Genomic DNA, 25,165 nt, shown 5'->3' with positions numbered 1-25,165 from the left:
GTCTCTGAGACTTCTTGTCTTTCCAACCCTGGTGCTTGTGAAGTTTTGAGAATGTTCTTTTTCACCTTTGGATCAGGGTCCTTTGCTGTTCCGATTGTTAAGCCCTTGGCTGCCTTTTCGCCTCTTTCCACCCAGGTCCTGTTGGTTACTATAGTTATATTTCCCATGCCCCCTCCTCACCAATCCCTCTGTGCCTGTGACCTCTGTTTGTCTGAGCCCAGCCTTTCTATTCTTTGTTGCTGAATACTGTCGGAAAATATAGAATAATTGCGTTAATTGCCTGCAGTGCACAAATTGGATCTCCAAAGTTAGTCACCATCGGAACCGTCTGTCAGCTGATTTCACTCTTCTCAACATTTGGCAAAAGCTCAGTTTAGGAATCTTTTCAGAATTTGGGGAAAAGAAACAAGTTGCACAGTGTGTGAAACTGGATCACTGTAATCCGCTACTACCTTTTAAGGTAGGCTGCAGCCTGTGCCGTTGTCTTCTTTATTCCTCAAAGTAGTTATTTGTTCATTTTTCTCTTTATTTCCTGTTGTTCATAATTCATGCTTCAAAAAATCCAACTTCTGACTTTTAAAATACTCTGTATTCTATGTCTACTTACTACTTTATTGCTTCCCATTTTTTTTCATCATTTTCCCTGCTTTTGATCATTATGGGCCTAATTTACTGTTGTTTTTCTAGCATCTGAAGGCAGAAACTTAGATTGCTGGCTTTAATAACTTATTTTTTCCAAAGTTGATATTTGTTTATCTATTGAATTTTTTTGTGTGTAGTTGTGAACCTGTATGAATGTATGTGCACTGTGTATGTACAGGAGTCCACAGAGGCCAGAAGAAGGTGTCAGATGCCCTGGGACTAGAGTTACAGGTGCTTGTGAGGCACCGTGTGGGTGCAGGGAGTCTAGCCCAGGTCCTCTGCAGGGGCAGTCAGTGCTCCTAGTCAGCGAGCCCTTTCTGCAGCCCCCAGGAGATTCCTTTTTAATAGAAGTGGTTGAGGCTGTGCCTATATCCTTAACTGGCTTTGCTTTGGATCTCGAATTCTCATTTTCTTTAGGTTTTCACTGTTTTTCAGTTCAGATTAATTTCTATTTTCCTTTTATTTATGGATATATGTAGTATGATCAACTTCTAAACATTGTTGCATTTCCTAAGAGCTTAACGTATTCACTTTGAATGAATTTGTTTTGGGTAGATTTGCTTTATAGTACTTTAGCAGGTGTGGGAGACGTTTTGTGGAGCCTTGTATGTCCATCTTTGCTAATGTTCTGCTTTGGCTAGTTAGAATAGTTACTGTGGCTAATGTTCTGTATTTTTCATTTAGATTAGATTTATTGACAGTGTTGTTCAAATCTCCTATGTCTTTATTGATTCTTTCTGCCTTGTCCATCTATAACTTTGTAACTAAAAGGAGGTCTAGTTTTTGCTTTAGTTATTTGAAAGCTCTATTATTAGATATACATGTTTAGGATGGTTATACCTTCCTTGTGAACTGACCCTTTTATTGTTTTGAATTGTTCCTCCACGTTTCTGGTGAACTTCTCATTTTGAGGCCTGCCCGGTGCTGGTATAGCCACATGAGAGTCTTGTGCCTAAGTCCGATGGGATCTGGACTCACAGAAGAGCTGGTCTTCTGATCACGTCTGTGAGGCACTGTATAGCTGAGCTAATTGAGGTGGGAAGAGCCACACTACATGTGGGCAGTATCACAGCATTGGCTGGGGGCCCAGACTGAATGAGAAGGGAAGAGGGAGCTGAGCATGGACACTGATATTTTTCTGCTTCCTGACCGTGTTTTAATGCTCCTAGCTGCTTGGAGCTCCTGCAGCCTTGACTCCCCACCATAGTGGACTGGACCCTAGAAGTAGACAACAAAATAAACCTTCCCTTAAGTTACTTTTGCCAGGTGTTTCATTGCTACAATTAATACACAGTTTTCATATAATGAAAAAGTCCCTTTTCTTTTTACTCCACCTCTCAAACCTGGATGAAATCCCAGACCTTGTGCATGTTAAACAAGCTCATTGAGCCACACCCTCAGTCCCGCAGATCATCAAACATCAACTTCATTATATTTAAAGTGGGTCAGTAGACATTTACCTGTGTCTTGTTGTTTTATCCAGTTTAATCTTTGCAGTTTGATTGGCTGCTGAATTTATACATGGCATAATTGCACCTTTGACTGAGATAAGGCTCTACATTGACTTTTCCCATGCTTGCTACATATAATTTTTTCCAAATTAATTTATATTCTTGTATACTTTTGGATAAATGAAGTGGAATTATTTTCTGTAATTCTATTGTTTAAATTCTCTTCAGTTTTACCTCCTGGTATTCTTATGTTACTGCCTTAGGTTTTATAATATGTTTTTTTAGCTTTTCAAAGTCTTCAAGTTAATTTTTTAAAATTTTCGTATAAATTATTTTCGGGTTTGATTGGTATTTACTTAGTATTCTTCTTTATTTATTTGTTTGTTTGTTTGTTTGTTTGTTTATTTATTGTGTATACAATATTCTTTCTGCGTGTATGCCTGAAGGCCAGAAGAGGGCACCAGACCTCATTACAGATGGTTGTGAGTCACCATGTGGTTGCTGGGAATTGAGCTCAGGACCTTTGGAAGAGCAGGCAATGCCCTTAACCACTGAGCCATCTCTCCAGCCCCCCTTAGTATTCTTCTTTAGCCACTTTATGGATTATAATATATTTTCTTAATTTATGACATTTTTCTCCAAGTAATGTCAGTACAACTGAGTGTGCCTGCGTGAAGATAGGTTGCTCATGGTCATCTTTGCTACAGAACATGTTTGAGGCCCTCTCCTGAGACAGGAGCTAGACGAGCACTGTGTAACATAAAGTTAAGATCTTTGCAACAGTGTAGCTCCATTTGGCATTTACCATACTCCATATATTGGGATAGACTTTCACTACAATACAAGGGCAATCTTATGAAACACTGCTATATAATATATTCAGTTGTGTTTTAAATTAACCAAGAAAGCAATCTTTCATGTTTAGTCACATATTTTTTCTTTCTCCAGTGCTTTTTCCCTGTTTAGATCTCTGTGTGTGTGTGTGTGTGTCTTTTCTTTACCCTAGGAATTTTCTTCTGTATTTTGCTGTGGTGTTTACGTCTTGGTGATATCTTTTCTCATGCCTCATTTATTGGGAATGCATGTCTTTCTCTATATTTTTACTGATGTGACACTATTTTCTGAAGGCCTTAAAAGATACTGTTATTTTCTGACCCTGTTTTTCTGTGAAGAGAAATCTCCCATAGTTTCGCTAATGTTATCACTTCATTCTTAGGCAGCTTTTGTGATTTCCTTTTAATCTTTTGTAATTTATCTTTAAGTCTTTATTCTTGCCTGCCCCATAAATATTAACGCCCCAGATTGAAGTCCACAGAGCAGTAGGCAGGGACATGGACTCTGGCCTCATCTGCCCGATTTTATTCCCTTCTGCACATTTTACAGTTGTGCATCTCAGCGACACTCCTCTGAGCTTTGTTTTCTTCGTGTATAACATGGGTTGGTGTTAACTGCTTTACTGTTAGGATTATGTGCTTTAATATACAATATACCCAGAAAACACAGCATCATATAAATGCTATTACTGTATTTTATCAATCACCATGTAACTTTCTTTTCACGTTCTGTCATTTCTCATGTTGACGGCCTTTGGTGATTGCTTCATGCCTGCAGCAAAGTCAGGCCTTTCTGAGAGCTCTCTGTTGTTTCCCAAGTACTTGGGGACATTTCGAACCCAAGGCAACTTCCACTAAATTTTCTTTCAAGTTCTTGGGACTATTCCGGCTGTATGAATTCAGAGTGGAAAGCTGCAAGAATGCCTACTTGTGGTTCATGCTAATAAGAAGGTGCCCCAATTCCATCTCCTTCTGCCAAGGCAAAAGTTGATAGATGCATGTTTCTTTCTAAATCATGAAATTTTCAGCTGCATTTAAAGAAGACTTGTTTCCTTGAAGTATCAGTGTTATGTAGAGCTTTCTCCGTAGACTTCAGTTCCTTTTCTGCAGTTTGTTTTGATTATTTATTTCTTTTTTTAATACTTACATAAAACAACACATTTTACTATTAGTGGATTGTTGGATTATTTGAATCAGTGGTTCTCCGCATTTTTACATAAGAGAATCTTTGAGTAATCCTTTAAGAACTTGGATTTCAGGTTCTGCCTCATGCCGGTTAAATCACACACTGGGTGTGTGACCCATGTATTGACACTTGGGTTTAGTTTGTAAGTTTGGGACTCTCTGGTTTGCAGAGCTTTAAAAATGGCATAGTCCAGTGAGAACAAGGAGTGAGACGGGAAAGGAGGCAGCTGACATATAATGCTGCCATTTTGAAACTTTGGCAGAAAAACAGCAAATTATAGGTGTTTAAGAATACATTTAAAGCAAGACAGTGGAGATGGGGATACAGTCTGTTTACTAAGTTAAAGCACAGAGAGGGAATTGGGAGATAGATTGAACTACAAAGTGTGACATCTCCTCCCAAGCAGACTGTCATACCTTTTCCAAGAAAGTGAAAGTCATCAAAAATGAAAGGATTAATGAAAAGAAAAATTGTGAAAGAGGCAAAAGGGAGTGGGGTTAGAAGAGAGACAGATGAACCGTTTCAGGGAAAGAAGCCTGTAGGTCTAAGTTCAAACCTGGAATGCCAAAAAGGCAGATGAGGTAAAAATAGCCTTAAATAAATCAGCCTTGCCTTAATCTTCCCTGTAGAAGGGAAAGGACTGTGGGTTTACTGAACGACACTGGTTCACGGGTGTCAGTGTTTTAAAATCTATATGGAGAGCTGCCCCTCTTCCATTTTCTCCACATGAACACCAGCATTTCATGGGTTAAAGGTAGGGCCATGGAGTTAGCATTTCTAAATCTATTATTCCAGGTGACTCTAACCATGTTCTAGAATTAGCCAGTAGTGCTGAGGAGATGCTTCGTAATGTCTTCCAGAGGAAGAAGTGAAGATAAAGAGATGGGTGACAGGATCCCAGTGTAGCAGCCAAGGCCCATGGGATGCTAACCATCAGAGCTTTGGTTCTCTGTAGCCAGTCTGTAAAGCCTGTAGACCACATGGACAAACATCGCTGAATGTAGGATTAGAAGTCGCAGTACGGGAAGTCAAACGGGGAAGATCCAGTCAACAGATGAGAGAATCAGGGAAGTGAAGTCCTGTGTTCAGCAGGACATAGTCAGGAGGAATCCAGATCTGAGGCAGAAATGCTGGGATCAGATACTTGAGAATCTCCTGTGAGGCGGGATGGTGTGAGAAGTGGCAGGTGGATTAGCTGTGTGCAGAGCACTGAGGGCATTAGAAACCTGAGGCTGCTTTTCAGAATATAAGAGAAGTAAATAGAATTTTGGAAGTGGGGTTTGTGAGGAACGTCAGATCTACAACAGCGAGAAAGGAGTCAAGGATCAAGGCTACACAGTGGAGCAGGAACAGACTGTGGGGTATCTAGCTCTAGTCTGAGTACTAGCGATGCATGGGATACTTAGGGCCTGTCCATGTGTAGTGCCTGTACTATGGGACGGTATGCGATCCGGGAACTAGGCTGGAGACTTAAAAATACACGCATACAAACAGACAGAGACGCGGGGACACGGGTCATCCTTGATAGAAGAATGCCAAGAATGCCCACTTTATTGTGTTCGGGGGCAGCTTATACAGTGCTCTGGCCACGCTCCAGCCCCCGGATCCTTCTGCTGCAGCCACCAGAAACCACTCCTCTGTCTGTGCTCAGAGCAGCACCAAGCATAGAAAACAAATTGTTTATGGGAAATTCAGGGTCTGGTGGTCCACAGCCCCCAACATCCATGCTTTAAAAAATCTGGTTTTTAAACTTGGTGGAGTTTTCTGTAATTTTTCTTCTAAATCTTGCGGCCATAGTAGGAAATGATCCTGTTAAGAAGGGAACAACGGAAGAGGCTGGGAGAAGCTGGGCAAGCCATTCCAGCAAGGCAGAATCCCCTGAGAACAATTCTAAGTTACCCCAAGGACTGGTTATTGAGCTCCGAGTGCAGCCAGGAGTCACCACAATGCCCTGAGCGAATGGGAGGTGGGAAGAATTCCCATGGGATGGAGCCCTGCCAACCTCATCCTAACTTAGCAGAGGAGGTCTGCCAGCCACTTTAACCAACTTACACTAGCTTCTGGAGGATGGCTTAATCAGAGTACAGAAGTGGCAGGATTGGAAGTCTCTTGGTTTCCACTTGCCAGTTTCTAGTACCGTATCTGTATAGTTTCACCATTTCTTCTTGGAACCTCATCTGTTGAAAGGAAGGGAGAAGATTGGTGAATAAATATTGTGTACGTTGGGAGTGTATCTGTGAAGCATTGCAGAAAAGCATGTCAGGATATAAAAACAGAGGTAGAAAACCAGGCAGATAAATGCTGGAATGTCATTTCAGTACAGAATTTATTACTGTGTGTTTCTTTTTGTTCTCCCCATATTTGAAATAACGTTTTTGTGTTCTGTTTTGATCTTAATCATTAAACGCAGAAATATCTAGTGTCTTTCATGAAATGGATAACAACTGCTTTTTAATTTCTCTGTTAACATTTCTTAGAACCTTTGAGTTTGGAAATGTAGGATATTGGAGAAATAATTTTAGTCATTAGAGAAGGAAGTTGAGCAGGGAAAACTTCAAAGGCGGTGATGGGGACACCTGCTGCGATGTAGCATAGACTCAGAGCCCAGGGATTTTGGCAGCAGTTTCAGTGGTTTTCGTTCAATTCCTCGTATCCCAAATGTGGAGCACATGCCAGTTTTCTTCTCTAGGGTGCTACTAATGGCATGTAATGAGTGGCGGTTTCCTAGCAACAGGAGAAGCGGTTCACTTTAGCTGATCCTGCCATAGCAATGAGACATTTCCCCTTGATAGTCAGCATTAGTGATTTCCCTGACAATGGAATTTTACTTTTGAGTAAGGAATGTTCTCAGCCCTCAGCTTCCTAAAGAATCTTGCCTTTGAGTTGGGCCAAACTCTGCTTAATCCTGTATAAAATGAAAAAAGAAAATGTTTGAACTCCCCTAAGTACCTCTCATGGGAAGAGCCAAAGGAGTTCCATACATAGTTTTTCAAACTGCAAGCGATTATACAAGAAGCTCTGCTAGGAGTGTTTTTCTCAGTGTTTAATAGGATAATTAACATCTGAGTTCTGTATTTAATGTTTGCGACAATAGAGGTTTATTAGGTAATGACTAATGTGTTGTGGAAATAAAAAGATATAAAACTTTATTACCAGCACTGTTTCCCTATAAAGTCTACATAGCAAACACATGCACTATTCAGTAGATGCAAACTGTTGTCTCTATCAGAGCCAGGATTATCCTGAAGAGCACAGGCAGGCACCTATTGGAGTTCACCTTAAGGTTAGTAGTTGTAAATATTTGCATTTAACCATGTCAGATCCTAAATTCTTCCTATTGGAGAGTAGTGGTAGCTGTGGAAATCAGTGACTGTCCCGATTTGTGGAGGTAAGGAAACATTGTAACATATGACTTTCTTTGTAGTCATTCATAGGCAGCCACTTTGTAAGAAAAATATCTATTTTTCTCCTTTTGACATTTAAGTAATATAAAACATTTTGTTATTCTGTAGTTTCAAAGGTTCTTGGACAGCTAGACAAAGAGATACAATATTAAATGATATTTTAAGAGAATTAAGTTACTATATGTAAGTCCAGGAAAATGTATTGCCTTGCAGGGACGGGTTCTCTGAGGATGTGTTCACTGTGAAGTCACTGGATGTCCTCATGTCCAGTCTCGGGTGTTTGACCGTATTCATTCCTCCTTGTGCTTTTTACTTTATCAGGTACTCTGCGTATTTAAAAGTCATTCTGTGAGTCACTGTGCAGCATTAGAATTAAGAACTCTACAGTCCATCCCTCTACCAGCTGGGCTATGGAAGTACCAGACATGGTTTAGCACCCAGAGACACAGGGAGTGTGCCCAGGCATCTCACAGGCGTCCTCAATAGCGCTTGTTAGAGCTGGTTAAAGTCCAGGTGTCCCACTCAGCGGCTAGCACCACACGCTATTCTGGCAGAACGGTAACTCTTTAGGTAGAAAACAAAAAAGGAGAGATTGGGTTGGGAGAAGCCACAAGGGTCAACTTGGGGGTAACGGGTGGTGTGGGCAAGGAAGCAGAAGACAAAAACATGTTTTTACGTATGTCATATGACATTTAGCCTAAAACAGAAAAAAAAAAACCCAAAAAGAATTAAGAATACTGATTCATTTGGACAGAGAGTGGTCTTTCAGGTACATAAAAGTTGTACTTGAAAGAAGATTTTAAAAACGTAGAGCGTGGTTTCTAGATCAGCTGGCTCAGTCACTCTGTTAGATTTCTTTGAGAAATAATCTAAGGCTAAAGAGTCAGTTGGACTGAGCCTAGTTTTGAGTTTCCTTTTCTTCTTGAAAGTATAGGTTAGAAAAAGACTATAAAATGTAGTAAGGTTGGAACTTAGAGACCGCCTGGCTGGTGGGATCACTCTAGGATAAAGATGTAGTCTTATTTAGGTTCCACCTTAGAGAAGGAACCCTGCGGTCGGCTTCCGAAGAACCAGCTGTCAGAGGAGTTAGAGCATCCTCTGGCTATTAACTGCTATGATTTCCTCCTCCTACAATGCCCTTCCCCTGTTAATTATCAGAGATGACTTCCATGAGAGCCTTCAGATCACAGTGATGAGAGGGCTTGTATGTGTTTCTGAATGCTGTTCTGCACAGTTGCGTGTTGCTGTGCTGGATTCTAGGACCACAAGCTACTGCAGGTTTCAGGCTGGCGTCAACTGTTTTCAAGTCATTTCTGCCAAATTGCTTTACCACTAGAGCAGATTGCCCGCCTTTCCTTCATCAATCTATGTCTGTCTCCATCAGGGCAGGATAGAGACCCCGTTTAGCTAGTGAAACTCCTTACTGAGCTGACGTTTTAGGTGGGCCATTTTTAGCAAGGAAGTGACAGAAACAAGCAGAGTGATCAGATGAGGACAAAGGAGTCCCTGGCTCAGGGGAGGCCACCTGCTGTCATTCTGGCCCTGCTGCTCTGTGTCACCTGGCTTCACACCCGTCCCACCCTGGGCTCCTTTAGAGATGAGGGTACCTTAATCTTCTTGGCTGTGATGTTTTCCTAGGTCTTAGGTCTTCTGAGAGGCACATCTGGTGCCACCCTGCACAGCAAAACTCACGTCTCCTTATTCTGTTCGCACACTAGGTGTCAGTAGCTGTTTCTTCGCGCTGACTTCTGTGGCAAGGTTGACTGTCTTACCTTGTCACCAAGGCTTCTACTGCAGAACTCTTCACTGCCATATTATGTTCCTTACCCTGGGTCTTTCCCATATTTCCCAGCCTAAAGTGTTCACTTGTCTTGGGTATAATTCCAGTGGCAAATATCTTCTGAGCTGTTGGTAGGCCTTCCCAGCCTTTGATCTCAAGGTGTAGGTTTGCTTCCCCATTGAGCAAGGGAGATTAGAGGAAAATAGACAGTGCGTTCTAGTGCCTGGTCTGAATGCAGAGACAAGACAACAACAAAATACAGGGAAATCAGTTCCTATTGTGGCTTCATCTCTGCAAACCTTCCCTTGTTCCTTCTGTCTGTGTACCAGTGCAAAGTAATGACACAGCGCTAATGGATGCCATTGCATGCAAGTGTTGGCTGAAACTGTAGCTCTAATGTGAGTGGGTAGCAGATCTGTTTTTTTTTTTCAAAGAAAAATGATAAAAATGACAGACTCCCATTTAATGAAGTCCAATAGTTAAAATTAGTGTAAAACAAAGTGTTAGAAACTGCCACAGCATGGAATATCCTGATTGAAGCAGGGTAAAGGAGTAGATAACTCATTAACAGTAGAAACTGGTAAGGCTAAAATAATTTTCCTTTGAAATGAATCAACCTAAGAAGAGACTCATTGTGAAACCTTTCGAATAGTCCATCTCCCCTTGGATATGTCCAGAAGATGGCCTCAGTTTTCCCGTCACCTTTTTCTGGGTACAGATGTTGAAGAACAGCTGGGAATGGTTTGAGCTGAGTCTGTGCAACAGGGGCCATTGTTTGTCCACCGCAGTGGTAGTGGAGACGCCCTCATGAAGGTCATGCAAGATTACTTGCTGGAGATGGGGTCCCTGGTGGACAGGCAAGGGCTTACCTTGTTTCTAGGTGCAGATGAGGGATCAGAGACTAGAGTCAGATGTCTCAAGGCTGCTGGCATTCCTCAGTCTACATGGAGTTTGAGCAGATCATGATGATTGGGGCCGTCATAGGACTGCTTTTTTCTACTTGGCAGATACACTGATTTCCATGTTTAGTGTTTCTGAAATTAGAGTCAATCAATTTCATCCCAGCATCACCTCAGGGTCACTGTTAGCATTTTCTTTTAATTTTAGCTTTTTTTTTTTTCTCTCTGCATGCTGCACAAAGTAGTGAGTTTATCCTAAGCCCGCCCGTGGCTTTTAGCTCTATGATGAGGTACAGCATCTTTTTCTAGTTATTTAAATGCTGACAGACATATACTTTGATCTTTATTGCTTGCTGCTTGGTTCCTGTTGCTTGGAGAGTCTGAGGGAGGAATGATTTATTTGTCTTACTCTTTCACATCATAGTCTATTATCAAGGGAATCCAGGGCAGGAGGTCCAGCCAGGAACCTGGAGGCAGGAACTGAAGTAGAGACCTTAGAGAAAGGCTCCTGACTGGCTTGCTCCCTCTGGCTTCCCAGCACACTTCAACTTCTTCCTTTCCAATTTATGTCACCTTGGTCTCCTTCAGGTGTCTTATTGGTCTGGCTCAGAGTTCAAGTACTGTGTTGAGTAGCTGTGGAAAGAGTAGACAACCTTGTCTTGTTCCTGATTTTAGTGGGCTCTCTCTGGGTTTTTCTCCATTTAAGTTGATGTTGGCTTTATGTTCACTTTATTATGTTGAAGTATGTCTCATGTATCCCCAATCTCTCCAGGACTTTTATCATGAAGGAGTGCTGGATTTTGTCAAAGGCCTTTTCTGTATCCAATGAGATGATCATGTGAGTTTTTTCTTTCAGTTTGTTTTTATAGTGGATTACAGTGATTGATTTTCATATATTGCATTCTTCCTGCATCTCTGGGATGAAGCCTACTTGATCATGGTGGACGATCTTTTTGATATGTTCTTGGATTTGGTTTACAAGTATTTTATTGAGTGTGTTCACATCTATATTCATAAGGGAAATTGGCCTGTAATTTTCTTTCTTTGATGAGTCTTTGTGTGGTTTGGGTATCAGGGTAACTGTGGCCTCATAAAATGAATTAGGCAATGTTCCTCTTGTTTCTATTTTGTGGCATAATTTGAGGAATATTGGCATTCACTCTTCTTTGAAAGTTTGGTAGAATTCTGTGCTTCATTTTGGCTGGGAGACTTTCAGTGGACTGCTCCTATTTTACTAGGGGTTACAGGTCTGATTAGATTGCTTATTTGATCTTGATTTAACTTTGGTAAGTGGTACCTATTGAGGAAATTATAAATTTCTTTTAGATTTTCCAATTTGGTGGAGTATAGGTTTCTAAACTGTGTCCTTATGATTCTCTGGATTTCCTCAGTGTCTGTTGTTCTGTTACCCCCTTTCACCTCTACTTTATGAATTCGGATATTATCTCTTCATCTTTTAGTTAATTTGGATAAGGGTTTGTCAATCTTACTAAGTTTCTCAAAGAACCAACTCTCTGAGTCGTTGATTCTCTGTATTTGTTTGTTTCTGTTTTATTGACACCATCCCCAAGCTTGATTATTTCCTGCCATCTCCTCCATTCGGGCTTCATTCCTTCTTTTTGTTTAGCGCTTTCAGGTGTGCGGCTAAGTTGCTGGTGTGAGATTGCGCCAGTGTTTTCACGTAGGCCTTTAGCTCTTAGAACATCCTTCATTGTGCCCCTAAGTTTTCATTCAGTCCTATAAAGTCTTTAGTTTCCTTCTTGCCCAATTTCACATTTCCTAGTGAGCTGTCCAGTTGCCATGGGTTTGTAAACTTTCTGTTGTTTCTGTTGTTACTGATCTCCAGTTTTAGCCCTGGTGATCTGAAGGCATGCAGGGTGTTACTGCAGTTTTCTTCCTGTTGTTATTTCTTTATGTTGAGACCAATGTTATTTTCCCTTTGTCACACACTCAAAGGCAGCTGTAGATAATTTTCCCTAAAGCAAATCCCCCTGCTGTCAGTCAGTTGAAAGATCGTCAGCATTACTTTTGAGACAACCTTGTTTACTGCTTTACACCTTCCTCCAGTTCATTAGATTTGGGGAATATTGCTGTAAAAGAGAAAAGTTATGAAACATGGGCCCCAAAGATCTGTTTGCTTACTGTCAACCTTCTCTTACCTGCTCAAAGCACTGTTAATGTGTGGGTGTTCACAGTTGAAAATAATAACTGTACTATTTTCATTCATAGATGTTAGGTGGTTGCTTACATAATGTTGTTGGCATTTATAAATCATCTGACAAAATAAATGACAAATGGACATTTTGAAATTTTTTTCACTATTGTTGTTTCTCTTGTGTGCCTGTGTGTTTACCTATGTGGCCATGTGAACCAATGTTAGCTCTTTATATTTCCTGTATTGGTAGAGTCAGAGTCTCGAGTGTTACCAGAATGTAGAAAACATCGACTAAACAGATTAACTTAATGTATTAGTCCAAGATAATGCTATACTTTAAAATTTTCTGCTTATTAATAAGTATTTTCTACTTAACAAACCTTATTCTGTTTATACTATTTCTTTTAATCCACAAAATTCTCTTTTTAAGATCTTATTTTATTTTTTACTTTTTATTGTTTTTTATTGAGGTATATCTCCCCACTCCTCTTCCTTCCTCCCCCTCCCCTCCAACCCTCTCCTATGGTCCCCATGCTCCCAATCTTGTCCTTTTCTACTTCCATGTAGATTAGATCCATATATGTCTCTTTTAGGGTCCTGTTTGTTATCTAGTTTTTCTGGGATTGTGAATTATAGGCTGTTTTTTCTTTGCTTTATGTCTAAAAGCCACTTATGAGTGAGTACATATGATATTTGTCTTTCTGGGTCTGGGTTACCTCACTCAATAAGATGTTTTCTAGATCCATCTATTTGCCTGCAAATTTTAAGATGTTATAATTTTTTTCTCTGCTGTGTAGTACTCCATTGTGTGCCACATCTTCTTTATCCATTCTTTGGTCGAGGAACATTTAGGTTGTTTCCAGGTTCTGGCTATGACAAACAATGCTGCTATGAACATAGCTGAGCACATGTCCTTGTAGCAGGATTGAGCATCCTTTGGGTATATACCCAAAAATGGTATTGCTGGGTCTTGAGGTAGGTTGTTTCCTAATTTTCCGAGATTTTTTTCCATATTGATTTCCAAAGCGGCTGTACCAGTTTGCCCTTCTACCAGCAATGCAGAAGTGTTCCCTTTATTCCACGATCTCTCTAGCATAAGTTGTCATCAGTGTTTTTGATCTGGGCCATTCTTACAGGTGCAAGATGGAATTTCAGAGTTGTTTTGATTTGCATTTCTCTAATGGCTAAGGATGTTGAGCATTTCCTTAAGTGTCTTTCAGCCATTTTAGATTCTTCTATTGAGAGTTCTCTGTTTAGGTCTGTACTTCCCCCCCCCCTTTTTTATTGGATTATTTGTTCTTTCCATGACCAGTTTTTTGAGTTCTTTGTGTATTTTGGAGATCAGTCCTCTGTCTGATGTGGGGTTGGTGAAGATATTTTCCCATTCTCTTGGCTGCCGTTTTGTCTTATTGATTATGTCCTTGGCTTTACAGAAGCTTCTCAGTTTCAGGAGGTCCCATTTATTGATTGTTTCTCTTAGTGTCTCTGCTACTGGGGTTATATTTAGGAAGTGGTCTCCTGTGCCAATGAGTTCAAGTGTACTTCCCACTTTCTTTTCTATGAGGTTCAGTGTGGCTGGCTTTATGTTGAGGTCTTTGATCCATTTGGACTTGAGTTTAACCCACAAAATACTAATAGTACTGCTCTGATTTTAAAACTAAGGAAACTGAGCAAAGGAAGGTACAATAGATAAACATGGCAGGGTGCCAAGGTGCACCTGACCAGTTCTCTGAGGTGTAAAATAAACACCTCAAGTTTTAAAAGTTCTACATTTTGCCTTAAAAGAGTAAAAACATATTTATTTGCATAATATCTAGACCACAAATGACATTAAAATGGTTGAGTTTTCTTTTCATAGTCTGGAAGACATTTTGTTTTACACTTAATAGTCTAAAAAATTTGTCTTTCTGTATATCAATGTGCATGTCCCACAATGTGTAGAGGCCAGAGAACAGCCTGCTGGAGATGGTCCCTTCTCCCTCTGTGTGAACGCTGCAGATCTGACTCAGGCTGTCAGATGTTCCCAAGTGCTTTTTCTGCAGAGCCGTCTCTCTCACCATGTGTCATAATGTAGAGGACAATTCTGAGAAAATATCTCTGCAAATCTCTTCACTCTGATATTCATTATTTAAATACTCCAGCTTCAGTCCTTGTCAATTGCATTTTTGTTAATACAGAGAATGTATTATTTGGGAGATGCTTTTATATAGAAGCAAATTATAAAGTCTCTTCTGTTTTGTTTGACATCAGAAAGTTGATAAATATTTTGTTATTATTTCAATAACTGTAGTAATATAATTCATTTATTAATGTAATAGCTAGAAGATTAGATTTTAAATGTTCTTGCCATCAAAAAAGAGTATATACAGTGAAAGTTATGTTTGCTAGCTTGATTTAATTATAAAATGTGACAGAATATCATACTATACTCCATAAATTCATAGTTATCATAAATTAAAAATAAACTCACAAGACTGAATTAATTTTTTTTTTTACCTCGTTCACTGTTAGGATTTGATTGCATAGCACACAGACACACTGCATTTCTCGGTTACCTAGGAAAGCGTCATTCAGAGGGGAAGCCCAGTGGTGGTCGATACCCGTGGACAGTGGTTTCATCAAGATTAAAACTGTGTTTTTTCCTTAATTACTGAGATTTATGAATTACTTTTTATCTTGCTGTGACAAAATCAATTTCAGCAAGAAGGGGTTTGTTTTGGTTCCCAGTGTGACGGTACAGTCAGTCATGGTGGGAAAGGCATAACTCCCAGTGTGACAGAACAGATAGTTGTCGTGGAGAAGTCGCGGTAGTGGGCATTTGAGGTAGCTGGTCACTTGGTAGCTGCTGTCAGACTAGAAATCAGTAAGTTCTAGTTCTCAGCTCACTTTCTTCTCATTCCATCCAAGACCCTAAGACCATGGGATGGTTCCAGCCACAGTCAATAACCCTAACCTAAATAGCCCTTCACAGACACAGCTAGAGGCTCCTCTCTCTAGGCAGCACTTGACAGACTGTCTCCTCAGTGATTCTAGATTCAACAGGTTGACAACAAAACTAGCCACTGTTGCACGAGGAGGGTGGCCCTTTCCTCCCGGCTAGCTTACACCCAAAATAAACACACAGAAATTGTATTAATTAAAATACTGCTTGGCTCATTAGCTCTAGTTTCTTATTGGCTAATTTTTACATCTTAATTTAACCCATTTCTATTAATCTGTGTATTGCCATGTGACTGTGACTTACTGGCAAGATTCTAACCAGCGTCCGTCTCAGGCGGGAGATCCACGGCGTCTCTCACTCTGCCCTTCTTCCCAGCATTCAGTTCTGTCTTCTCTGCCAAGTCAGTTTCTTTATTCAATTAATGAAAGCAACACATAAACAGAAGGACCTCCTACACCAAACCATCTCTAGTGCTTCCAGGGATTTGTGGAAGCTGGTATCCATTAACAGTTCAAAGCAATTACTTCCTATTGAGTGACATTTTCGGCCAGTTCAGTCATTGGGTTCTTTTCAGTTCTCCATGTCCTATGAGTAGTTGATTCAGGAAGAAGAAATGATGTGACAGGTACAGATGGAAGAATGAATCAGAGGGCATGGGACCCTCAGACGGTCTGTTCTCTGACACTGAAAGCTTGGGGCTTCCTTTGGGGTCAAGAATTTGCTAGAAGGCCTCACTGAACCCATTGAAAGCTGTTTATATTTGGTCTACAGTTTATTAACAGGAGAAAGGATACATATTAAAATCACCCAAGGGCAGAACTGTGTAGACTAGTCTGGTAAGTTACCGAATGCAGAATGTCATGGTCTTCTCTCAGCAGTGACGTATGGCAGTACCCATGCAGTATTGCCAAGCCAAGAGGATTGCCCAGGTCTCGATCTCCAGGGCTTTATTGGAACTCCAGGGCTTGACCATAGTTCTTTGTTCAGGTGGCTGTTCTCTGCGTCTAGTCTCCTGTCTTTCATGCATGACTCAGAGACACACTCAAGGCCTGCAGACAAGCAGAGACCATAGAGATTGCTGCCAAAAGCTGAGCTCAAAAACTGATGATGTGTGGCCTTCTTAGACAGGGTTAAATTCTTCACTACAGAGAAGTACAGTGTTCAAGATCTCAAATTGGAAAATTCAGAATTCAGTGTTTCAAAATTCTAAAGTTTTAGTGCAAAAATTCAAAACACGATTCTCACCTGAACATGTGACATATTAAAACGCTAAAAAAATTTTCAGATGATATATGTAAGGTGGGGGAGAAGTATACATGTATTTTACGTTTAGACTGGAGTCCCAACTTGAAAGTTTCTTTTTTATTTGCAAGTATTTCATATTTTAAAAAATATGGGCAAGGGATGGTTCTGTATGTTGACATGGAGTGCTCACAGATTGGTGTGAATGTACTTGAACTCTGCTTTGCAATGATAATCATCCGGAAGAGAAGAATCTGTGAATGTGAGGCAAACAGAGGCAAAGATGCCTTTAGGTAGGAAATAAGCATACGTATTCCAGGCTAGTTTCTCTTAGTTCACCCATTTACTGCTGCTGTGGGGCAAATCCAGACCCTTCTCAGGTGACATGGTAAAAGACACACGAGAAAAACTGTCTTTAAGGTCTGCTGTCAGGACATGGCTTCTCACGTGGTTCAGTCTGTGACTGCGTGGCTTCATCTGCCTTCGCATCGTATCATGGCGGTAGGAACGTGTGCAAGAAGAGGCTGTGCCCCTTTACAGACAGGAAGCAGGGATGATCAGCATTGCTCACCTATCCATAGGACATGTTTCTATGTTTCTTTTGTTCTACTTTTCCTCTTTTTCTTCCTTAGACGCTTTAATAATTGTTTATTATTATTATTTTTAGTTACGTGTGGTTGTGTGTGTCTGCCATGTGGATATGTGCTTGAGAACATGGTGCCCATGGACGCCAGATGTGGCAGAAACCTTGGAGCCCCAGTTACAAACAGTTGTGAGCTGTCCTGTGGGTGCTGGGAACTGAACCGTGGTCAGTTCGCTGGAAGAGCAGCCAGTGCTCTTAACCATTGAGCCATCTCTTCAGCCCTTCTTTAAAGCCTTGTTATCCCACTTGAATTGGAGGTAGGAATTATTTTAAATTGTCTTTATTTTTCTGAATATCCATGTTTCTACTTGTCCCTCTACCCCAGGCTTTTAAAATGAATAGTTCCATTTTCTGCTTTACAAAAAAAAAAAAAGATTCAAACTTTTTATTGCTATCATACCTCTTTCCAAAATTTCTGAACATGAGTTAATATTTTTAGCCTTTGACTTTGTTCCATTTTACCAAATCTTTCCCATGAACATTTGTGCATGCATGCAGCAGACAGTATTGGCTGCATGTGGAAGTCATTTCCAACCCCCATCTTCCTTCAACATTTACTGGGAGGTTTGCTAATCTTTCCCCATCCCCCTTCTCTCTCACACATCCGACTCTTATAACAGGATAGCCATATGGCACACTTGTGGCCAATGGTATGGGGGAAGGGGCTCAAGGTGAGTTACTTGGCTTCCTAACAGAAGGGTGCACTTTTTCCCCTTTATTTTTGTGGGGTCTCTGTTTGTAGGACCCGACATCTGCAGTAAAGTCATCTTACAGCAGGGAAGGGCACACAGATAGTCCTGGTCTGTGGGTTTATAGCACAAAGGTTGTGAAAAGAAACCAGAGCCTAAAACCATTCTAGCTTTGTTTACTTCGGACTTTGGGTACAGAAACAGAAGTGCCCAATGGACTGAACATCATCAGCTATGCTTTCTGGTCCTTGCATCTGAAGGTATCTTAAGGTGCAGAAGTTTGTCCCAGTTAAAACAAACCAGAACCGGAAAGAAGCAGTTCTCAGCATAGGAATACTTACCCAAATTTTACAGGGTTAGAAATTACATCACTCCGGGTCATTAACTTAGCAATGATCCAGTCAGCGTTTAAACATCCTCTGAGCCTGGGCTGAGAAGACGACTCAGTCAGTAAGTCGCCTGCTGTACAAGCACCAGGACCTGCGTTTGGATCCCCAGAACTCATGCAAAGCTCGATGCTGTGGCCCATGTCTGTAACCCAGTGTTCCACGGGATGGGAGGCAGAAGCAGGAGACTCCCTCTCAGGCCAGCTAGCCTGACATACATGGGGCAAGCAAGAGACCCCTGAGCTTGCCCTCTAACCTCCCCACACACATCATGGCAGGCACACACCCCTCCCCTCCACATGTACACACACAGTAGCATAAACATATAGCCTGTACAGTTCGCTCTATCACATCTTGTGAATTTTGTCTCCCTTTCCAGTCCTCTGGCAGTTTATCTGGGTCTAGAGTTCAGATCCATATGTTGAGGCCCAGTGTGCTGAGTCGTAGGGTCATCCACTCATCACAAGCGCCTCCCAAATAGCTCTCCTTGTCTGTCCCAGGGATGCTTGAAATTCATAAGGTCTGGATGAAAACTCAGACCTGTCTTAAACAGCTAGGATCTTTCTTGTTGGTAACAGATACTTGGTAATTGGAACCGGGCCTCTTTTCCCCCTCTATTGCTACGCTCACTGTATCTATTTCCCCTCCCTACAGCCCCGCCCCATTCCTTTCCTCCACTGAGGTAGCTGTCCCCGAAGACCCTCTCTGCCACGTCTCAGGGAAGCTGAGCTAGCGTCACTGACCTTTCCAGCGTGCACATGCTGTCACGTTGCTCTCCTCGGACGGGTGCTTCAGTGGCATCTCGTTTTCTGGACAAAAGTTCGAATTCTAGCTCTGGAAATCGGGCCCTGATTGATCTGGTCGTGGTGCAGTTCCCCACACCTACTCCATTCCGCTGTCTAAGCATTGCCTGTCCTCATTCATTTTGCTTCCCCTTGCCGCTGAGTCTTTGCTCTTCCTGAAGTGGTCTTTGCTGCGTCTTCATCTCGCCCTTTGGGAAAGCCTTCTGTGAAGTCCCCCCATACCTGTGCTCTTGCTGCTTGCAGTGTCTTGATGGGGTGTGCTCTTCCTTCAGGGCCTCTGCCTCCCTCCTGTTGGACCTCCGCCCTTTGCCCTCCATCCCACCAGTGCCCTGCGACTGCAAACAATATTGCTGTTTTCTTATGTTTCAGAAATTTAGAATTTTCAATGGTTATCTTTTAATTTGTCTTCTCTCTTATTTTAAGCTTTTAAAAATAAAACCTAGTCCCCCTTTCCAGCTTTAGGCTTCCCTAAGCAGACTGACATTGCCCAACTTGAGAATTGATTTAGTGCCAGCAGTCAGCTGATTCTGTTTGTAGGAAAGAAAGAAAGGGGAGAAAGGTGTTTTCAGCTCTGAGCCCCAGCTACTGAACCTGACAAGTTCTGACATCTCTTCTCTTGGCTACCGCTCACTCCATTTCCTGTTTCCATGGAAATGGACATCAGACCACAGAAACAGTGAGATTCTGGTGGCTAATTGCTATTGCAGATTTTTGAGTTCTGTTTGTCTGTGGTGTGATTAGTTAGTGACTGCCTGTGCCATCGGATGTGATAGTTAGCCACACATCTGAGGCAGCTTCTAGGGTTGAGAGCTGTACTGTGTGTCGCTAACTGACATGCTAAACTGTGGTCCTTGCATCATCCGGGAAATGGCGACCCTGCCATGGAGGGCTCCAGACTTGCAGGGAGGGGTCTGCTGCTGTCTCACTGTCTGGCCGTGGTCAGTTGTGATAGTTACTCCTGAGCCAGTTCCTGCTGCTTATCCTGTTTACAGGAGACCTAGAGAAAACGGCCTCCGCGGTGTGCTTATTATCTGTTTTCTACTAGAAAACAAAGAGATAAAGTAATAACTAATTTGAGTCAAGGAAATCAAACTATGTTTCTAGTTATCTAAAATGGAAACCTATTTCTAATTGAAGCCTTTTCTTTCTGTACAGTGGTCAAAAGTTCTTTTTGTGGTTAAGAATGTTGTTCACTTGCTACCTGATTAAGTCCTACCCCAATCTTATAGCAGTGAACTGTGCCGAAGATAATCGTTAAGATGCGCTTGCATTTTCTGTTTAATGAACTGAGTTACTCCATTGCTTGTTGAATTTGACTTTTCTTTTAACATTTAAACATGAGGATGTCAAAACTGTCGACCTTCTGTGATAGGCTCATCTCTGCTAGGTCAAGATTTCTTTGTAACTCTAAATTTAGAATTTGGGTAAGATTGGTCTGTATTTCTCTTTCTTAGTAATGTCTTAATGTGGTTTGAGTATCAAGGTAATTGTAACCTCATAAAAAGAGTTTGGCCATGTTCCTTCTGTTTCTATTGTGTGGAATATTTGAGGAGTATTGGTATTAGTTCTTCTTTGCAAATCTTGTAGAATTCTGAGCTGAAACCATCTGGTCCTGGGTTTTTTTTGGTTGGGAGACTTTTGATTACTGTTTCTATCTCTTCAGCAGTTATAGGTCTATTTAATTTGCTTATCTGGTCTTGATTTAATTTTGGTAAATGATATTTATCCAGAAAGTTGTTCATTTCCTTTAAGTTTTCCAATTTTGTGGAGTACAGGTATTCGAAAAATGACCTGATGATTCTCTGGATTTCCTCCATTTCTGTTGTTATGCCCCCCTTTTCATTTCTGATTTTGTTAATTTGGATATTCTCTCAATGCCTTTTGGTTAGTTTGGATAAAGGTTTTCTATTTTGTTGGTTTTCTCCAAGAACCAACTCTTTGTCTCATTGATTCTTTGTATTATTTTGTTTCTATTTTGTTGATTTCAGCTCTCAATTTGATTATTTCCTGCAGTCTAGTTCTCCTGGGTGAGTTTGATTCTTTTTTGCTCTAAAGTTTTCAAAGGTTCTGTTAATTCACTAGTGTGGGATTTTTCTAGCTTCTTTATGTAGGCATTTAGAGCTATGAACTTTTAACACTACTTTCATTGTGTCCCATAACTTTGGGTATGTTGTGTGGTCATTTTCATTGAATTTTAGGAAGTCTTTAATTTCTCCCTTTATTTCTTCCTTGACCCATTGATGATTCAGGTGAGCATTGTTTAATTTCCATGTGTTTGTGGACTTTCTGGGATTGGTATTACTGTTGAATTCTTGTTTTAAGCCATGGTAATCTGCTAAAATATATGGGATTATTCCAGATTTTTTGTATCTGTTGAAGTTTGTTTTGTTACCTAGTATGTGGTCAGTTTTTGAGAAGGTTCCATGAAGTGTTGAGAAGAAGGTATATTCTTTTATGTTTGAATGAAATGTTCTATAGATGTCTGTTAAGTCCATTTGAGTCATAACATCTGTTAGTTCCCTTATTTCTCTGTTCATTTTTTGTCTGATTGACCTGTCCAGTGGTGAAAGTGGAGTGTTGAAGTCTCCCACTATTACTGTGTGGGGTTTTAATGTATGATTTAAGCTTTAGAAGTGTTTCTTTTACATATGAGGGTGCCCTTGTATTTGGGGCATAGATGTTCAGTATTGAGATTTCCTCTTGATGCATTTTTCCTGTGACTAATATGAAATGTCCTTCTTTGTCTTGTTTGATTGATTTTAGTTTGAAGTCTATTTTGTTAGATATTAGGATAGCTACACCCACTTGTTTCTTATTCCATTTAATTGGAAAATTTTTTTCCAACCCTTTACTCTGAGGTGGTATCTGTCTTTGAGGTTGAGGTGTGTTTCTTGTATGCAGCAGAAGGGTGGATTCTGTTTTCTTATCCAATCTGTTAGGCTTTGTCTCTTTATAGATGAGTTAAGTCCATTTATATTAAGGGATATTAATGACCAGTGATTGCCATCTTCTATTAATTTAGTTTTTGTTGGTGGTGATGTTATTTTGTGTGTTTTTCTCTTCTTGGGATTTGCTGCTGTAAGATTATCTATTGTCTGTGTTTTTGTGGATGTAGCCAACTTTCTTGGGTGGGAGTTTTTCTTCTAGTACTTTGTGTAGGGCTGGGTTTGTGGCTAGGTATTGGTGAAATCTGGTTTTGTCATGGAATACCTTGTTTTGTCCTTTGAAAGTTTTTCTGGGTATAGTAGTCTGGGCTGGCATCTGTGCTCTCTTAATATCTGCATAATGCTTGACCAGGACCTTCTGGTTTTCATTGTCTCCATTGAGAAGTCAGGTGTAAGTCTGATAGGTCTGCTTTTATATGTTATTTGGCCTTTTTCTTTTGCCACTCTTAATATTCTTTATTCTGATGTTATCAACATGGAGAAGAATGAAAATAAATCCATATCTATCACCATGCACAAAACTTAAGATCAAAAATCTCTGCATAAAGCAGCCACACTGAACCTCGTAGAAGAAAGTGAAAAGTACACTTGAATGCATTGGCACAGGAGATCACTTTCTAAATATAACCCCAGTAGCACAACAATGAGAGAAACAATTAATAAATGGAACCTTCTGAAGCTGAAAAGCTTTTGTAAAGCAAAGGACATGGTCAACAAGACAAAATAACAGCCTGCAGAATGGGAAAAGATCTTCATCAACCCCACATCAGACAGAAGTCTGATCTCCAAAATATACAAAGAACTCAAGAAATTGGTCATCAAGAGAACAAATTATCCAATAAAAAGTGGAGTACAGACCTGAACAGAGAAATCTCAACAGAGGAATCTAAAATGGCTGAAAGACACTTAAGGAAATGTTCAACATTCTTAGTCATCAGAGAAATGCAAATCAAAACAACTCTGAGATTCCATCTTACACCTGTAAGAATGGCCAAGATCAAAACACTGATGACAATTTATGCTGGAGAAGATGTGGGGTAAAGGGAACACTCCTGCATTGCTGATGGGAGCACAAGCTGGTACAGCCCCTTTGTATGTCAGTGTGGTGATTTCTCAGAAAATTAGGAAACAACCTACCTCAAGACCCAGCAATACGACTTTTGGGTATATATCCAAAGGATGCCCAATCATACCACAAGGACATGTGCTCAACTATGTTTATAGCAGCATTGTTTGTCATATCCAGAACTGGAAACAACCTAAATGCCCTTCGACCAAAGAATGGATGAGGAAAATGTGGTACCTTTACACAATGGAGTATTACACAGCAGAAAAAAAAAAACGGCATCTTGAAATTTGCAGGCAAATGGATGGAGCTAAAAACATCATATTGAGTGAGGTAACCCAGACTCAGAAAGACAATTATCATATTATTCACTCATAAGTGGTTTTTAAACATAAAATGAAGAAAATCAGCCTACAAATTACAACCTCAGGGAACCTAGACAACAGTGGGGACCCTAAGAGAGACATACAGGGATTTAATGTACATGGTAAGTAGAAAAGACAAGATCTCCTGAGTAAATTGGGAGCATGAGGACCATAGGAGATGGTTGAAGGGGAGAGTAGAGACAGGGAAGGGAGCAGAGAAAAAGGTAGAGTCCAATAAAATCATTTACAATAGATTAATATATATATATATATATGAAAATAAAAACAAACAAGGAAAAAATTTAGAATTTGAAAGTCTAGGTTTTCTTAAGTGCAAGAAAACTGACATGTACATATGAAAAGATCAATATTTGCCGAGCTGCTTCTTCAGCAGGGAGTGACTGCTGTATATCATATAAACTTGAGTAACTGAAATTGGATGTGGACAGAGTGAATCTCTTTTTGCATGACTCCGCAGAACAGAATAATAGGCTTATACCGCATTTCCCTTAGAGTTGCACGTTTATGGTCATAGCCATCCACGTGTTTTGAGAGTTCTCATCTAAGTCAGTCCTCCCATACCAGCCTGCCTAATGGGAAGCCAAAGAAAACCAATCTGGAGGTTCACAGCTTACCTTTCACAGGTTTCTGCCTTTCCCTGAGCAACAGTCTAATGCCTAGTTGTTCAGGCCGTGATCCGGGGTTCCTCACATGGCAGGTAACATGAGATCAGGGGTTCCTCACATGACAGGAAACATGTGATCAGGGGTTCCTCACGTGGCAGGAAACAGGTTTATATTGGTGACATTATCTCCTTCCCAGTTTATGCTTGCCTGAGGCTCAATCAGCCTAACACTAGCAGCATGACCTTGTATTCTCCTTGGAATTCCGGGTTCTAAGATCTGTTACAGATCCTGGGTATAATGGGTCTTAGCTGTGGAGGCTGTCCTTTGCCACTGAGTCAGAGATGGGGGAGGGGGGGAAGGAAGAGGAGGAAAGAGGCCTCACTGTTCAGTTCTCTCTGTTGACTTAAGCCATTTGGGAAATGGGATCTACTTCTCATACCTCAGCAACAACTATTACTGGGCCGTGACTATTGAAAATCGCTAAGACATTAAGAATAAATGGTAAGCAATGTATTTTATACATTTAAATTGAGGAAGCTTTTTTTTTTTCCCCCCGGTGGGAAAAAAACCCCTGCTATTCAGTTTGCTGTGAATTTAGTCTCTCATGCAGAGCCTGCAATGGACGTAGGATTTGGTCTTATCGGGTCTTCAGTGGTGCAGCTGTGGCTTCAGTAGATCTGCCTTAGGAACTGCTTTTAGATGCACAGCCTCGGAGCAAATGTTTGTTTTACTGTGTAAATAAAATACCTTGTACTTTTAGTATTAATCAGAAAAAGGCTCAAGAACAAAACATCTAATAACCCATGGTCCCATTATGAAAGTAAGTGACTGTTGACTTTTTGATACACATTTGTCAATCAAAAAAAAAAAATCTATGATGAGATCTGCTCTCCGGCCCCTGTCTTAAGGTAGGGACTCTAGAATCACTGTACTAACTGTGTCCATCCCCATGGCCACCCTCTTGCTGCCTCTCTTCAGGGAGGTTCCTCAGACTCCCACTGCCCGCTCAGCCCATCCCTACAATCTGCCTTTTGCTCCCCCTCCCCACCTCCAATTTAGACTCACAGTAACAGTTCCATTTTCCTCTGCCTGGGAAGTTCCAGATTTGG

At 40.8% G+C, this 25,165-nt stretch overlaps 1 protein-coding gene and 1 long non-coding RNA gene across 3 annotated transcripts in view; one reads left to right on the top strand and one right to left on the bottom strand.

The window, feature by feature from the left end:
• Nubpl (NUBP iron-sulfur cluster assembly factor, mitochondrial) overlaps positions 1–25,165 on the top strand; it is a 161,850-nt gene that overhangs the window by 58,020 nt on the left and 78,665 nt on the right. The window lies entirely within an intron of this gene.
• On the bottom strand, positions 5,620–18,292 carry LOC126499603 (uncharacterized). Its single transcript, XR_007591118.1, has 3 exons — positions 18,207–18,292; positions 6,165–6,289; positions 5,620–5,921 (listed from the first exon to the last, which is right to left on the bottom strand). It is a non-coding gene; the product is annotated as an uncharacterized lncRNA (long non-coding RNA).

The sequence above is a fragment of the Alexandromys fortis genome, unplaced genomic scaffold, assembly GCF_014885135.2.
Source record: "Alexandromys fortis isolate MF-2015 unplaced genomic scaffold, M_Fortis_MF-2015_v1.1 scaffold_35, whole genome shotgun sequence".
Taxonomy (NCBI): Eukaryota; Metazoa; Chordata; class Mammalia; order Rodentia; family Cricetidae; genus Alexandromys; species Alexandromys fortis.
The sequence above is the reverse complement of the archived record's forward strand: the minus strand, read 5'-3'. Positions and strand labels throughout refer to the sequence as shown.